A 16,717-nucleotide genomic window follows, 5' to 3' on the forward strand; every position below is an offset into this window, starting at 1 on the left:
AGGCACGATAATTTACCGATTTTTGTAAGTTATTACAATCATTTAGCACCTTAAAACAATGATATGATCCAAAAGATGATTTCATTACTTTAAGAATCTTTTTTACAATATTACATCCATTTTAGCAACGCTAAGTCGATTGTAAAAGAGTACAAAATGTACTAAAATTATTGACGACAGTCAATATACGAGAGTAATTTAGCTATGGTCAGATAGCATAAGGTTTGATGTGATTATGAAAACAGACAACTTTGATTAAAATTTTCGTTTCCTTCAACAAATCAAGTAGGAAGCGCACGAATCGCAAACGTATTCAATTGGTTTATTTTGATACTTATATCAAGTGGTTTTGATTCGCATATTCATCCCTTTTGCTACCTAAATATGTATATGTATATAAAAATGTCCTTTAGGAATTATCGGAAATCAGTATGGATCAAGAGAAAATAACGCTTCAGTTGCGATCCACTGTTAGTGATTGAGATACTAGATCGCGTGGTAATTAATAATCTGACATCCACTTTATTGTAAAATGAAGTAAGTTCTAAACTGTTTGCCTTTTTCAGTAACATTGTATCAGTATTACAGAGTACAGAGGTATATCTAACAAGATAATGTATATGCCATCTTAATATCGTTGTTCTAAAATAAACTATTTTGGCAATTAAGGAGATAACCACAGGTGATAACACAACTGTTCAAGTATATCTATAATTGACATATGCAACTGTAGTCATATTTACACTAACTCAAATATTATGCTGTTGATAACATTTGAAGATCACTTGGAAAGAGTGCAGTGGGACGTGGGTCAATAGATTGACATTTTGAGAATCTTTAATAAGATGTTTTTTTCGTTCGCCTGTTTTTTAGTAGCTAATTTTGGCCCGCCTGTTTCGGGAACTGAACACACTAATAACAGGCTATGAAATTATCAAATTATTTATAGCACTCTCTCCCAGTTGTCTTCATTTTATACAAAATATACCTTAGGCGAAACTACACATTTTAAAAAAACACTAACTCGAATTACTGTAGTCGGTATTATTAAGTACTGAGCTTTATTCAGGTGTGGTATAAATAAATGCTATGTATACAAGTGATGTATCTATACACATCTGTATAATTATATATACAAAACAGTTTATATAATCGTGACCCTGTCGGTAGCCTCAAAAATGTATTTTTTTACAAATCGGCTTTTTTATTTACAATTATTATATTTAAATTCACGGGTCTTAGCACCAGAAGTTTTAAATATCTTTTGCTGTGTAGATTTCACAAACTTTTTAAGACGTGTTGTTCATTTTCAATCGATAATCACAAATTACTGAGCAAATCGGTTCTCGATTCCACAGTAGTATTTAAAATTGCGAAATATTAAAATCGTTTACTTACACATTACTTTTACATACTTTACTTGTCGTACTACATACGAAAACACACTTAAACATTAACTTTATAACATTTGGACGGCAATAACGTAATTCTATATACAAGTTACAAGAAAAATCTTAAAAAATCACTAAGGAGTTTAGTCTAATCTATACCGTAACTAAATGCAAATACCTATAAACAGGAAGACTCTGTAAAAGTGATCAATGACTAAGTAAGTAAATTAACTAGCGTTATTATGAACAAATACTTGTATTGTTTACTGTTGTTTCGTTGTTTAAAATTGGAAACTAATTACAAAAGGTAGCTTGATTTTACAGAGACTATGCGGTTTATTCATGTTGACATTAACAGTATTTAGTTTGTATTAAAATGATATATCGTCATATCTCTCTGTACAAACAAGCTACTCTGATTTCGAAACAACATTTGGAATTTGTATTAAGTACAAATATTCTTTTTTAACTGGGACTGGTGGTGTTACTGCGTGGCTCGCATTTGAGGGCAGTACCATTTACTCGGGGTGCTATATTATTGTTAGAAGACACTGGAGGCGCTGCAGGGGCGGTTCCAGGGGACGCTGCAGCTGCTACAGTTTGGCAGTGAGTACACGGTTCTAGCCGTCTCGCTAGTACTGCCTTTAACTTCAATGCAGGCCCTAGCTTCATTTGGAGCATGCCTGTTAGGTGATCTTCTGTCAGGAGTGGCAGACCAGCGCCGTCGATTCTTTGTTCTCGGAAATTCTGTAAAGAATGAAACGCCATGTTAAACTTTGTATGGTCAAAGGTAGTGTGGGAAGGTACATAATTTTCTTAAAGTTTATCGGTCCAATACGTGTCTATCGACTACGCGGGCGCACCTGTCGCGTTGTCATACGCTTGAATGTGTAGGGATTACAGTGTTTTGATATTGTGTTTGATTTGTATAATTGAATAATGCAAAATTAAAGAGAATTAACTTTTATAATGGGAATGCGTAAAAGTAGAGGTCTTGTATTCTTAATATAAAGTCTTAATTCTGAAGCTCTCCTCAAAGGGAGAGATTGTAACACCAACAAAAAGTATTAAAAAAGCTTTCTACAAGTGCATGTATAAACTCCCGCGGAGTTGGATCAATAAAGTAAAACATAAAAACGTCCTTCATAGTTAAACCTGTCTAGCGAGTAGCACTAAATCGAAAGCATCAAAACGATTCGCTCCAGCTGCCGGCAGGTCGCGGCCGCAGCGTCCAGCGACCTGTCATCTCGGCGGGAACGTTGACAAAAAGCGCGCCGCCTACGTGACGTCCTGCGCCCCCCTCACCTGCCGCCCTCCTCTTCCATCCTCAAGCCCACCGCCACTGCGCTCCTCCATGCCGGACCACTTTTTACCGCGCGACATTTGCCCGGAGTTCGATCCGTGTCATCCGACGTATTCCTTTTTTAAATTGCGCGCCAGCGTTCGATTATTTTGTTTTTTAATTTTATAAGGCTTCAAGACGCGGAGCAGTAAAAAGCATCGGCGTATAAAAAAGTCTATGAATAATTAAAGTGAGATAGCTACTGGCTAGATCATGGGAACGGAGTTATTTAGCGGCGACAGGTCGGCGCGGCCGGGCGCCGGCTGCGCTGAAGGACAGGTCAATTTGCGGGCTCGCTTTGCTCTCTTTTGATATCGTAGTGTAGCGGCCATCCGGAGTAGTTAAAAGCTAAATTTACTTCCATGCAAATGTAGAAGCAATTTTGTTCTTGCTTTAAAACCGTTTGGTTGAGAAGGGGATAGGAATGAAAAGTTGAACAAAAGGTCAGAGTGACCTGGTTAACCTTCGGGTTGTGGTTTGGGGGCATATTTATATTTAATGGGGGTTACGGAGTGGAATCGTTCCTGGACTAATGTGCGTGCCCCGGGGTCAGAAGTGACCAGACTGGCAGTGGCCGAGCGAAGCGGATTGATATTCGAGAAAATTGTTTAATTGAGGGTCAAATTACAGGTTGGGACGGGATTTTGGACCAGTTCGTTTTATTTCGGTCGGTTTGACTTGACGTTTGAATGCGACTGAAGAAAGCGGGAGGTTTTGATCAAAGATATCGTGCAGCACAAAGAAAACAACTTAAAGGCATTCAGCGATTAATGTTAATTGAGGCAGAGCTTGCGAATTTTGTATTATATGGGAGCCCTACGTTTCTGGTTTGTCGTTAAATACTCACTCATTGCTTTACATAAACTAGTGAATTTCACAATATCAAGCTAAATTTGAGTATATTGAAATAGGACTTAAGGAATATTATATATAGGAATTTATAGGAATATTATATATATAGGAATTTTAAGTTTTTCGGAACCTTTTCTTGAGATGACATGATGGGGTCTCTATCTATCTAATCTATAGATGACTAATGGAGCCAATCTTCGCGGCAAGCCCTCGTGCACATTCAAGGCATGTGAGTACACCGCCAACGCAATCATAGTTAATGGCGGAGGGTGGACGGGCCTTAATCTCGTCAAGTATAGCATCGAGTTCAGCTTTACGTTCGTTAAGTTCTTCAAACTCGTGGACTTGCCCCTTTATAATCCCTTGATGATGTGGTTATAAAAAGTAGAGATTTTTGCAGAAAATATATATATAATTTATATATATATATATATATATATATATATATATATATATATATATATATAAGACATGGTTAAAGTTGCTAGCCGCAGAAAGGTGACACTAGCACAAGATCGTACTAGAAGATACAAACTTCGATCTCGACGACTACGGTTTGCAATGTGGGCACTAGATGAGGAGGTCGCGGATTCGATTCTCGGAAGGAGCAATTCTTCTTCTTATCGTATCGATGGGATACACTATAATGATTGCCATCGTGATATCCAATCGGCGTAAGATGTTCGTCGATTGTTGCTCAAGTTACGCTAGATGTACGGGAAACCATTGTTTTTTTTTAAATAACTTCAAGTGAATGAATGAACAAGTCGTGCGCCTCGTTGTAAGCGAAACGCCTATCCATAACAGTTGCAGTGCCACTCGGAGCTTTCAATTTCAAAGACCTACGCACAGTCACTACGCCCGTCACCCACAGACATAAATTGACCAGTTCCATGTGCCTGTAATTTCACTAGCATTCTTACCCTTCAAAACCGGAACACAGTGATGTTCACATTATTGCTTGGCGGTAGATATGGGTAAGGTGGCAGTAGGTACTTCCCTGTACGAACTTTTTCACAGGGAACGGTACTGCTACTATTGGTACGCCGTGTGGGGAATCTCATTTTGTTTCGTCATAAGGAAATGAACTTTTCTAAATTGGATTTAGTCGGGGTCTTCTGGGAAGTGCCACAGAGTGAGGAATTCCCTAGTTTGAGACCAGGTAAATACGTTACAATATTTTTATAAGTAGAAGTTGTTCAATCACAAGAATATCCTGCCTTCTGAACTAGGGGATAATGTATCTTAGAAGGCAGAAAGATGCAAGACGCTTATTAGCTGCCATACGTCATTATAACAAAAACCTTAAAAAAAATTTGAACGACACTAAATATCACCTGACATTTCATCTTCAATTCCCCACTCCCCCAAGTAATGCGGTTGTTTTTCACCACTATCTTGAATGGGTGCGCGAGGCCATAACTTTAAATACCGCAGCCCACATTATATTTACAAAGCCCGTATAGTTAACAGGTTACAGATACTGCGTATCGCCTGTGGCCATGAACCGATCTTTAAATTACGCCTGCGCGTTGTGACCATATTGCTGGATCAGGACGTTTATAGATTCTCTTTTCATCGAAATAACATTTCGTGATCGTTGTTCTTTAACAATAGTCTGCTTTTTTTTCAGTGCCGTAAAATCTTGTAAATTATGATTTGTAATTGTTTGTCCTGAATATTTTGACAATATTTGAATACTTTTATACGCTTTTTGTATTTTTGCTTTCTACTGCAATATACTTTTGTTTCATAAAATTATGATAAATTCTGTTTTGGATAAAACATGACTCTTATGAATTAGTTGGTTACTTGTTTAATTTACTGTAATTCTAATTATTCTCTCTCTTGTGAATTATACATCTATGGTAATTTTCTTTTCTGAAAACTTATAATTAGAAACTTATACTTTTATAACCCTTTACAGCATTCCTACACACCTAGAATACAGTAAGTACAGTACGAATTATAGTACATTTTTTTTGCAAAATGACATCCTTTCTGGTTCATGGTCACCTTTCGGAGTGCAGGCACAGCAGCCGCGTCCTGCGAACAGGTTGCAGGGAGCAAAAAAGGTTAAAGTATGTTCCCCCGGGGTCGACGGGCGCGGGGGTTGGTGCAGAGCGGGGAGGGAGGCTAATGACAGGGGCGGCGCGGCGCCTGCGGCGGCTACCGCGCAAATTGATGCCTGCGCCCGCGCACCGGCCGCTAGTGGTGCCAGGTTTTAATAGGATACTTTAATTCAGTATTTGGATATTTTGGTACCATTGCCAATTATAGTGGCCAGGTTACGTAATGAATATTACTCAATATTTAGTTCATTTTCTCTCGAAACCTAGGCATAATTAGTAACTATACCAAAAGAATTTAATATAAAAAATAATTGTAGATAATTAAATAGAAAGCGAAAAGGTATGAGTGTGGGGGACTATTCCTTTCGGTAATTGTTCATGACCTTTGTTAAAATCGACGAACAAGGCGATAAGATACGAACAAAATGAAAATTTCAGTTCAGTTCATTGGCAAGACGTTCAGTATTATTATGACTAAAAAACTTTAAAATATGCATGCTCCTTAAATGGACTACCAAAGTGGTTGAACATGTTCAGTAACTAATACAGGAACAGGTTATAAAAATACCTGTTATCAGGATCAGACTGAACTTTTGCTCCCGGCCAATGATGCGGGCATTCGATAAACTGTGACAAGGAGCACGCCCGAGAATTATAGTACTAGTTGCTTTATCAAGATCACTTCTAATGGCGGCTGAGGTGTTACTTCCAGGGGCTTTATTTTGTCACATTTTTATGGCACTATCTTAAACTAGGCTATAACTAAGTCATATAATACTTTGAAACAGATTTTCTGTTGATATCGAAAACATAGGTTTATGAAATTTGAAAAATAAATACCTAAGTAAAAAGTTTATAATTAAGTAAGAGTTTTCTAAATGGCCACCGTAAAAATGTAAAGATTTCCCGTGAACAAATGTATTGAAGAAAAGTTACAAGCTAAGATCTGGCAGTTGATCAGTTAGACGCCTTAGCCTGTCCCGAAGGACGAGACATTTTACTTAAATAAATGTCTGATTTTTAGTATACTTGCGACGATTTACAAACCATCAGAATTCCATATTACCTTCGTTAAATAATATAAGTTATTTTCCCTAATGCTCAAATTAATTTAGTTAAGACCTAGAGCGTTCAAACTTTAAAATGCAATTGCAGCGCTATTGGTTTGAACTTAATACCAACAATCAATTTTTTGAAATCGGTAATCCAAATACGTCTTAATCACATATTTGGCTAATAGTATCGCCGAGTAAAACTAACAATCTAAAAATAATAAAGCAAACATAATGTGCACGTATGTGGCACGCAATTTTTATAATAACATAGTGTCGAGTATCGATGATCGGGTATCATACGCGCAACACTACGGTCCGTATTGCACTATAAAGATTGCTATTAAGTATAAAGCATGTTGGATCATTTCAGCTGACGGTGCACGGCTTTGTAATTATAATCTGTAGCCATCGCCATTCCTCTATACTTTTTTTTACTTTTTTTTAAGAGGTCATGGGATGAGGTTTGATTCTATTTATATCAATTGTTGTTATGCTACCGCTTTCTAACTTTTACTTTGCCTCCATTAGGAATTTGGATAGACCATTATTATTTTAAGAGATTATCTTGATGGATTTTGGTATAGGTGAAAGTAATATTAATTGGTAATTTTCGTGAACATGGTCATATAAGTAGATATGATCTAGCGATCATACATGGTAAAAGCTTGAAAAGTTGTGAAGCATATTATGCACGTTTTTCGCAATGAAAATATTTAGTTTTTTTGTGTAAGTGGTGTAAAGAAAATGCACCCAACTATCCAAACAATAAACCATATTGAAATAAAAAAGTAAAACTTTTCTGATCTTCGAACTTTCACTTTGAAATCTAAGAAAGAAAACGTAACGTAACTTTGTTACACATGTTTACCACATTCTTTCTCATTTATTTAAACAATTTATCATACGACTACCAATCTGCGCAAAAAACATCTAAAGAAAATCACCTAAAGTCTAATAATAGGCGTGGTCTCTAGCCACCGCCACAGACAGAGACAGAATGATAGAAAAGCGGTGTGCTAAACAGTGACGTAAATAGAAACAAACTCAAGTAGGCGGGTCTTAGCTAACCGAGCGGTACCGACTACTTCCGAATAAAGCCGATTTGTAACCGCCCAGTCGCTAATGTTAGCTATAAGAGCCTGCTTAACTTAGACCTCCTACACTAATGTAAAACAATCGTAGTAAAGGCCGGTGAATACTGGTTTAGTATGAGGCTAAAGAAAGAGATTTGCTACTTTCTTTAAACCTGCTTTCCTTGAGAGGTCGTTGTAAAATAGCTGGTTAATAATGCTAACAATGTTTGTGCGGGTAAATTGCGGAGGTATTATCGAGCTAACATAAGCCTATTATAGTTGGTGTTTCGAGAATGTCTGGATTGCGATACACCTTTTAATGGGCAATTAGGTCTTTGGAGATTTGTAGTAACTTCTGACTATGCTTCTGATTTCTATCGTAAGTTGTGAAGCCGAGGTTTTAAGTTACAATCTAGATAATAGGAATGTAATGAGGTAATGATAATTACAAGACTGCGGTTCAGACTGTGTTAGATCTTTAGTTTTGATATTTCAACTGGGATTGTTGCGATTTGTGTGTTCCATTGTTTCTTTCGGGAGAAGTTAACGTAGAGTTAACCTATGAAATCAAAGTTTGTAGAATTGTAGAAAAAAAAGGTAACCAAGTTAAGGGTGAAAAAAAATTGTACTTAGTCATATTTTACCATTCATTTGCTAAAACATAAATTAATACTGTCATAAGTGTCAATTCTCTTTTGCACGATAGGAGATAACTTAAACTGTAGACGGAAAAAAGTTTTATAGTATTATAGTTTTATACTATTTATACGATTTAAAACATGAAGTTTTGTTGTATGTTTTGATGTAAATAATTAATATAAGTCAAAATTGTACGTTACGCCTATCAGTGTTGAAAATTATTTTTTATTAACAAATTAAATGCGCTTTTGACCTCTATCTCACCAGAGGGAAACTGACGATGAGGTCGACGATGGAGCACGTGCACCTCTAAATAAGTCTATTCACTTTCGATTTGAAAGGGTGTAAGTTATAGCGTTCAGGGAACAAGTTTGAAGGCAGGGAATTCCACTTCTTATCCGATTGCCATATGAAGGTGGAGGCGAAACGCTTCGTGTGAATTTTTGGAATATCCACAATATAGGGGTGGAAGTCAAGCCTCCGTCTAGTCCCCCAATGACGGAAAGGGGAAGGCGAAATTAAATCATGCAATTCCGTCAGTCAGAACAACAAAAAACAAAAACGAAGAAAATAAAATCGGGCATTTTAATTTCATGACCCAAATAATTGCCAAAAATAAGTGGCAATGGGCGAGCGATAATAATTAAACGACGTAATGTGTGCAAATTACCTACAAGGTAGACCAACAACCTGGTGAAGATTGCCGGAATCAATTTCAACTATCGGTTGACTGCCTCCGTGGTCGAACGGTTACCACGCCGGACTGCCACGCAGAGGTCCCAGGTTCGATTCCCGGGCCGGGAGAAATATTTGTATGACCTACATTTATTTCTCTCGTGAGTTTGGGTGTAATTTGTGGTTGTCTATGTGTGTGTCTATGGCACCCGCGACACAGGGTTTCCCTAGTGCGGGGCTATGTTGAGATGTGTGCGTTATTATTATTATTATTATATTAAATGTTGGTGATAGAGACATTTCCAAAATATGGCTATAATTTTTTTACACCCTATATATGTATAATCTACTCCCTGATTATCTGTCGTAACTAGCATTAGGCAAATTTTTCAAGGCAATGTACTTTCGGTTTAGCATTTCTTATATTGACCTGTAACACGAGTCAATATCGCTTCATCAATAAGGTTACTCTGATGATATAAAGGTAAAAATATGACGTTCTGTGGAATATTCGCTTTGAAAGCTGAGTACGGTCATTAATATAATTACTTTACTATGCAATAGATACAAAAATAGGTACAAAGTTGTATCCAGCTACCGAACTAGGATGTCTAGTACTATGGGTAGCCTTACTATCAGCCTTAATATCATAGACGTAGACAAAAAACCTGAGTCATGTGTTTTGTAGAAAGGGTAAAACGCGCCATTTCGCAAAATGTTCTCAGGGCAGCATGTTTTAATTTTTCACGACTGGTCTAATATTTACGCCCTGTAGGGCTAGCACGACAGGGCGCGAATTAAGCGAGAGCGACATACCGCTATCCTTGCGTAGTTATCTCGCGCAAATCGCGTCCCGTCGTGCTAGCCCTACTGTTTTAAATTCAGTTTTAAAACTTAAACTTAATTAAAACCAAAATTGAATTTTAAAACACGACGTAAATATTTTAAAACAGTCGTAAAAACCTAATACATGCTTCACAGATTTTTTTTCAAAATGCGCTTACGCCCTTCGTCGTCCTAAAATAACAATAAATAAGCTTACCTATTACAATAAATTTATAAAATATGGTAGGAAGAACACAAAAAGGAGGTGGTTTACATTTAATTTGTGTACATTAATTAGTTACATTATCAGGTATGGTTAGATTGTAGATACGTTCGACTGAATTACGACATGTCAAACTACGGGGCGTATATTACGTCTACATCGGAATTAGCCTGTAGTCGATTATACTGGCCTAAAGTCGTATTCTTCGAGGTTGTGAAGTGAAATTTGTTTTCAAATAATTTCTAATCAACGTTTTTTAATTTCACAACAACGATGCACACATAAAAAGTGATAACATTACAAACTAGCTAACAAACTAAACTAAACAGTTAACCCGCTAGTTAAAGCGGGACCAATAAATTTACAGTTTAAATTAACCGCATAACGCGTCAATGTTTTCAATTAAACACATATGATATAGGAGTGGAACGCTTCGTAAACTAGAGATTCACATACAGGCTGTTAATTTATGACGTATGAAATTAAATATATGTTTAAGTATTCGGTAGTCTTAAATGAAAGAAATTTGATGACTATCAGATATGCTAGATTTTCTGAGGAGGCCCGTGTTAAGTTGTGGGAATGGCGTTAATTAAATTTTTAATCTTTTTCTTAAAAATGCTGTCTCGTCTTTCATAGTCAATTCAAGTTTTAACTGGTTTTATGTATATATTTATAATAATAGATCCTCACACCTGCCTGGTTAGAGCATTGAAATCTATGTACGAATGGTACAATCGCAATTGATAAAAAAATATTTTGATTAATAACAATAATTGTGTTAGAAATAATTTGTTTAATTGCTTAAAACATAGTTTAACTACTTATATAAGTATTGAGTATTGACTATTAACATTAAGTTTTACAAAAAATATTAAAAGTATTTATCATAAAATAATTTAATAACAGCAACACTTTTACAAGTAAGTGTATAATATTTGATTAACTTAGAAGGCATCAAATTATACATAGATGCATATCACAAAGAAAATTTGGTTTTTGAAGTTGTAAAACAAAAGTACCAGAAAAATACTTCATCGTTTAAAAGCACCCTGTATACAAGTATAAAGGTACTCTCGTACCAAGGTTGTTTAGCTAAAGTTAATTGGTGCCCGGCGGTAGTGCAGTAAAGGCTTGCTTTCGACAACTTTACGAGGTCGAGTTGAACCCGCTGCGCTCCGAGTTGACCAGCCAGGTTCTCTTTTGGACTACAAAGTTAGCTATTGGTTTGGTAACTACAGTTTCGTCGTCAAGCCATTATATATGGCGTTGCTCTTTTTAGCATTGGCATTGGGTCTTCTATAAAGAAAAGTTTTTGGCCGCTATTAATACGGCTTGGGTGATTCATAAATTATTCAGGGTTGTGAGCACGACGTTGTGCGTCACATTTGAGAAGCAACCGTCTATCCATAATAAGTTGCTTTAAATAGCACAGATATAAGGGGTACCGCCACTGCGACCGTCACCATAACATATGTTAAAAAAAATCCCATATGCCTGTAATTTCAGCATCAATGCTCACATTACTGTTTGGCGGCGGAAACTTACTTCGGGCGGGTACTTCCCTGGAAGAACTCATTCACAAGGAGCTCTACTGCTACTAAATATCGTGAAACAAAATTGTCAAATGTATTTGCTACCTTCATGTAATTATTACGATTTTTACTCTAGTATTCACCAAAGATTAAAAGATAATCTTCTTTCTTTATTCGTTGTGTAAATACAAAAAATTATTTAACTCGCCATCGTCATCTAAGTCAATATTTGTAATATTCATTAACATTTATTTTATTTTATTATATATAAAATAAACTACTACTACTAATATTATAATGATACGAGGTGATTGCATTCACAGCCAGTAACAACAGATGTAACGTATAGAATTACACTTGTAGCATCGTAAAATTCCATTCTTATTAACCACTAGGCCTCCTATACACTTGAACTCATCATCGAACGCAAGCAGATGTACAACTTCCCGTTAAGTAAACACTATACTGATGTGTTATACTTAACACAGAGTTAAGTTGCGCCTTTATCAAATAGATGCCTTATTATGCGCGCCGAGCTTAACTGGAGAGCTGTAAAGAGGTTTTAAGAAACGAGAGTGTTAATGCGGGGTGAAACCAAAATAGGCATGCTAAGATCGCAAATTATCTTCTTTTAATTTCGGCAGCTGAGCGTAACCGTAAGATTTAAACTTGATTTAGATTTGTCTTACCTCTTGCTTTTTCAAGCAGTCTTTACTTATACGTGTAACTTTAAATTAGCATTTAATGAACTCATTGTTACGTTACATTGTTATACATATACTCGTACTTCTAATTTTCTGTTATAAGGTGATTTTGAAGGAATCTTTTCTGCTTGTTATCAAGTGCACTGCTTGGTTTATATTAGCTCATTCCACTATACTTACATTACCGTTCTACGTTTTCATTGTAATTTTTTATGTGTAATAAAGAATATTTTCATATATTTGTTATACAAAACTATAAATAAATGCGATTTAACACGTAAGTTGTTAACACCGGACAGTGTGTTACGTTTTATTGACTGAAAGCATCCCAAGAACAGTTCGATGGCTTTCTAGAATAGTAAGTAGCCTATCTCAAAATCATCTAATTCATCAAGAAGATGCTTGAAAAAGCTGAATGATATCTACCGCCCAAAGTTGACGAATCGTAAATAATCCCAATTTTATCATATGATTATTCTTACCAATGAAAAGTTTGGAAGCCAATCGCAATCAAATTTTACATTTTCTGAATAAATGTCAATAACAAATCAAAAAAAGGATAAATTTTGGATTGGTCCACTATTATTCTTGAAATGCGCGCGATCGAACGACTTTAACCTCACGCATCATGTGCACGTATTTGTTGAGCCTTACGACATTTACATAGCGTTTAAAAAGCTTCAGATTTCACTAGACCCAACGTCAAACGGGACAGTCTATAGTTTCGCTAAGCGGCAAATTTGCATAGTACCTAAGTACTTTAAAAATAATTTTTTTGAAGCTCAAACTACGGCTCACCTATACTTAGTTTATAAGTAAAAATACTATTATTAATATAATGCTTATAATTTAACCTATTGATAAAGAGAGATGCGTAAGGCAATAGGGATTTAGGCACTTCTTGTATCAAAGCAACAAATAATATCCCGTGGTAACTTGTTCTTACAAAATTTTAATAGTTTCGCCAAACCACTTTTAAGGAAATTTAATATTTAATACATTTTCCCGTTAACCATTTACATCCTTATTGTGAACAAGGAAAACATTTAATTCAATACATTCATGTGTTATGCAGTTCTAATTTGTCATTATTTATTGTAAAAGATTTCAACGAAAATTTTCGTATTCGTAACTCCCATACAAAAGACATCAACGATAACAAGCATTTTTTTCTAACTCTAGCTGAAAGCTAAAAAAAGATACGTCTACAAAATTGATCTTTAACTCATCACTATAAGTTATTTTTTTCTAAAACAAACAAAAGCATCAAATAGCACCGAAACTAAACAAACTAAGAAAACAAATGGACTTGTAATTCGATGCTTTCGAAACGTGAATCGATTCTCGGGTACTCGATTATGGCATAAAGGCAATATTAAACAATAAGGTAATGGCTCCGTGTAGTGCGGTGTGCCTACAATCTGGTTGTATCATCGACTAGAGATAGTATCTGGCTCGTGCCACTTGTAAACTGCTAGAGAGGTGAGTTAAAATCGATATTCGTACGATGTAATTTTTATGATTCATTTTTAAGAGTTGTTAATATGACTATGACCTAAAAGTATTATAGTACAGTGATTTTGGAATTACCGTATCAATAAATATACTTCTTTCATTGATTTAACTAATAGAATTCAAGCCATATTTGTCTATATTGGAAGCGCCGTGAATACAAAGTGGTTTTTAATCGAAATGAGAAAAGGTAGCCAGTTCCTAAATCTGTATTCAATAATCCACATTTCATGATAATTTAAATTCGACTCTATGCAAGTTCAAAATGCATTTGATGTTAAATAAATGTTGTAAGCAGGAATGAAACAAGCTTTATTGATTTTCTTTATTGTAAACTTTGGGGCAATGTTACTGGTATCGTGACAAGAGACTGAAAACTAGTTTCTCAGGTTCGTTTCCCGGTAGGAAAAAATTTGGTAATTGACTTTTACTACCTACCTACTTCCAAGTCAGAATTCCCTAGTTTGAGATCAAATAATTAGTGTAGTTAATTGGCACATTATTTTTAATTTAAATTTTCATTTTCAAATGTTTTTGTTACTATTCAATTAATTAATGAAATTCTATATCGTATTTTATTATACATATCGATGCTTGAAATGCAAAATGGGATGGCACCACTTTTGGGTCATATACACCGTTGGAATCGGAAACTATACATAATAGTAACTATACATAGATATACATATAATATAAACAATATGACCAAAAGTGACGCTTACGCCATTTTGCCTGTCAAGCGTCAATATATTCCTTACATTCAACAGCATGACCTTTAAACCGTTTGAACGTTCTGTATTAAGTGGCATAGAGGTAAATTTAAAATCACATGTGAGGAGACACGAGCCGTTGTCCAAACAACTTGAAGTTTACATATAAACGTGCCCTGATAATCAGTTATCTCGATATTAAATTACATATAAATGAATAGCAATTTGTCTCATCTCTATCTGCGCACGAGTAGCGGTCGCGTGCCGCCGAGTAACCGAGTAATGGACATACCCACCATTACTTCGTATTTGGTCTCCTTTCATATTTCAACCTGAGCCGCGGGAAAACTAACTAAATCATCCGATGGAAATGGAGAAGAGAAATGGTTTCTGGACGTTAAATAAGTGCGTTCTCTTTTTAGAGAGTAGCAAGTGCTTTTAAAATTATTATCACCTTTTAGAGCTTTACAGACTATCGTTTTATACAGGTGCGGTTTTATTAATTGAAACAAGGCAAAGCGAGTGAGTATCGTGTACATCACTAACATAATGTTATAACTTAACTAATAAATATGATTTACTTTGTGAAATACGAGAATTGTAATTCGAAAATAATCAATAAACGGCCGTTTTGGGAGATATGCGCTAATGGCATAGTATAAATAAGAGCAAGTACGGCAACTTCCGCTTGTTCGGCGCGTAAATGCCTACACTTTATTCGAAATGTAGGGTTGTTACATTATTATTTTAGTTGTGCCTAAAGGTTGCAAATATAATTTGTTAAAAATTATGGTGCTCATCACAAAATTCTCGTGCTTTATTGAAATAGCTTAACATTTGTTAAGCTTAAATTCCTTCGACCCGACAGGACTTGAACCTGTGTCCACACTGCACCGTAACATCGCTCTGCCAACTGAGCTACAGATTGAGTTAGCAGGTCGACGAAATTCTTCTATGTGTCGGTTATAGATCTTTGTACTTTGGATTTTTTGGCTTTCAACGTCGTAAGCGACGTCTTGTAAGATATTTATGAACCTTGGAGTCGTTTTAAAAGTTCATTCAAAACGCGAGACTAACTACCAAAAGCATTAAGCTTTTAACATCGAGCAGCATGTGTACTTTAAGTAACGACTTTTATGTACTTTAATTTAACTATTACAAACGCTATTTTTCAATGGAAATTGTAGCAACTTGACCACAAAGCGCGTAAAAGGATCGCCCCACGAAGGAAGACTTGTATGGAACGTGTTTGTGTGGTACGACCCGATATTCGCATTAGCGGCTTAGATAAACCCACGTAGACTACATATTTTAGTAAGCTTTTTAGACTTCCTAGGTCTAAAAGCAAAATCTGTATATCTGATAACGGTTCTTTTTATATTAATCTCGGAATTTCTTTCCGTACTTATCAGAGTTTATACTGCTGACTTTTATTTAATACGGAAGATAACAAGATTTTAAGCATATTTATGGGATATTCATTTTTATTTTTTTGTGAAATTATTCCACTTAGTTTGTTATAATTATAAATAAAAAGATCGAACACAAAAAAAAGTTCCTTTGATGTGACAGGACTCGAATCTGAGTTTGTGTCACACCAGGGTCAATGATCTGAGCTACAGATAGATTCAGCAGACCTTGCGAATGTGAATTTCAATAAAGAAAAATACACAATTGTAGACACTAAATGTGTCTAATATAGAAGAAAATATTGTTTTTTTTTTACAAAATTTTCAAAGTACTGTGCCCTGGAGTAACGTGTCCAAGAGGTGTTCTGGTCATTGGCGGCTTACTGTAACGAGGCAAACTGAAAGCTCCTTAGAGAAGAAATCGCTTAGTGCACTCTAGAATAAGTTGACGTATTTGAGTTTTCTGGGGATTTTGGTTACCTTAGCGGTGGAACCCGTGTCACTCATGCTTGCACAAACATGAGAGGTGGCTACTTTGTCCACACTGGTACACCTAACACTAACTCAAGTCTTCATCAAAAATAAAACTTTTCCAAGCATTAGTCAGGCATCATATATATATATATATATATATATATTACGACCTGGACTAGAATTCAACAGTGTTATTTGGACTCCACATTACGAAGTATACATCAAA

This window comes from Hyposmocoma kahamanoa, unplaced genomic scaffold (assembly GCF_003589595.1).
Source record: "Hyposmocoma kahamanoa isolate Upper Pololo Valley unplaced genomic scaffold, ASM358959v1 88, whole genome shotgun sequence".
Lineage (NCBI taxonomy): Eukaryota > Metazoa > Arthropoda > Insecta > Lepidoptera > Cosmopterigidae > Hyposmocoma > Hyposmocoma kahamanoa.